Source organism: Rana temporaria, chromosome 1 (assembly GCF_905171775.1).
Source record: "Rana temporaria chromosome 1, aRanTem1.1, whole genome shotgun sequence".
Lineage (NCBI taxonomy): Eukaryota > Metazoa > Chordata > Amphibia > Anura > Ranidae > Rana > Rana temporaria.
In genome coordinates, this window is record NC_053489.1 from 417,289,465 (window position 1) to 417,291,369 (window position 1,905).

The 1,905-nt window shown below is 40.7% G+C and overlaps 1 long non-coding RNA gene across 1 annotated transcript; it reads right to left on the minus strand.

Moving 5' to 3' along the window:
* Positions 1 to 507: 507 nt before the first annotated feature.
* LOC120924957 lies at positions 508 to 1,431 on the minus strand. The gene is made up of 2 exons (XR_005746492.1): positions 955 to 1,431; positions 508 to 729 (listed from the first exon to the last, which is right to left on the minus strand). It is a non-coding gene; the product is annotated as an uncharacterized LOC120924957 (long non-coding RNA).
* Between the last annotated feature and the right edge of the window lie 474 nt (positions 1,432 to 1,905).

A 1,905-nucleotide genomic window follows, 5' to 3' on the forward strand; every position in this document is an offset into this window, starting at 1 on the left:
ATCATGCTCTTTGTGATGAATGTGGGCGAAGCATCGCGGGATGTCGGGCTGACGTCTAAATGAGGAAATGACGCAGCTCCGACATAAACAAAGAATTCTTCCGGCAGAGGCTCTGCTTGCCGGAATGAATGGGAGTCCGGCGCATGCGCGGTAAACGTTTTCACTCGCTAATACAGCTGTAACTTCACAACTAAAGAGGTGAGAAAAAAAAAGGCTACTAGCAATCGATTGAAAATAATGACATGCACAAATAAATGGAAAATTTAAATTTTGACTATACAACATTAACATTTGCTTGAAAACCATGGAGAAGGTGGTTTGATATTTTGGAGGTATGACGAGAAAGGAGAGGTTGGATGAGGGAGCAATGGGGGTAGTGAGAGTATGGGAAAAGAGACAGGACACTATGGTGGAGAGAATGTGGCTGCTCACCCCGATAAAAATGATGAAAAGAATTTTCCCAAATGGGGTTATTGCGCAGCTCAAAAGGAAAGAGGTAATACCATGTAATAAAAAAGTTGTGTTTATTCACATGTTAAAAAGTGGACAAAAATTGGGTAGCATAAATGGATGGAGTATGAGTTGTATCAAGTACACAAACAGCGTTTACATAAATGTATAACAAGCAGTACACAAACAATGTTTATACAGTCAAAAATGTGCATTGTAGTAAAAACAATCTAACAAACGTTTCGACCTTTGAAGATCTTCTTCAGAGAGTTTGTGTGGCTGGAAAGGAACATATAGTGGTTAGACATCTCATGATCATAGTTTAGGTAATAAGAGATACATTGTTGGTTTTACAAAAAGCCCTTTGGCTAGAGGAGCAGTGTGCAAAAGGATGTAATGAAAACAAAAAGTCAAAAAATTAAGCAAATTCGTGTGCAACATTGCAAACAAAAGTATCTTAAATACATTTTTTAATTTTTAGTTTTTAATTATTAATTCCTTTACCTTGATGATGTGTCTCAATGATGTGCTGCAGTCCAAACGGCAGCATCAGGCGGTCTAATAAGGATAGCTTCCATCCCAGGCAGAAAAAACAGCTGTCCACATACTGTGAAACACCCCGCTCAACACCACAAGAGGTCACCCCCAAAAATTATGGGGCCAAGATGGAATGACCATATAGAAACCAGGAGGGGTAGGGGAACGTCGGTGGAACGAGGAGGTTTAATAAAGAAGCCTGTAAACAGAATAGTAAAATTGATATTCTGGATGTCTACATACATATGTAGTGGCACGAGTTATTAAAAAGTTATTGGGGCTCTGAGGTGAGAAGTGACGGTGAATGTAGATAATCGTCACAGGCTATAATGAAAAGAAGTGCTCAAGAGTACTAAGATAAGATAATAATCTCTAGAATACGGAAACAAGGGTCTCCCCAAGGACAAAAGGAGAATGAAGAAAAACGTAAAAGGGAAAGGGAAAAAGAAAAATGGAGGGTAAGAGGGAAGAAAAGAATGAGGAGTGAAGGAAATGGGGGGGGGGGGTGGGAGCAGAGTGGAGTGAAGTGAGGGGAGAAGTGAGAGGTAGTGAAAAGGAATGAAAAAACAGTGGAGATGACGGTGAGTAATTGAAGTGAATGACCTAGGGAGGCACAAATGAGTATGGGACCAAGGGGGTAGGGGTTTGTGTTTTTTTTATTTTTTGTCTTCCCTCTTAGGCCGCGTACACACGATCAGTCCATCCGATGAAGCTGACTGATGGTCTGATGTGCCTTCACACCATCAGTTAAAAAAACGATTGAGTCCAACGCGGTGACGTAAAACACAACGACGTGCTGAGAAAAATGAAGTTCAATGCTTCCAAGCATGCGTCGACTTGATTCTGAGCATGTGCAGGTTTTTAACTGCTGCTTTTGCATACTAACCTATCGGTTAGGCGTCCATTGGTTCAATTTTA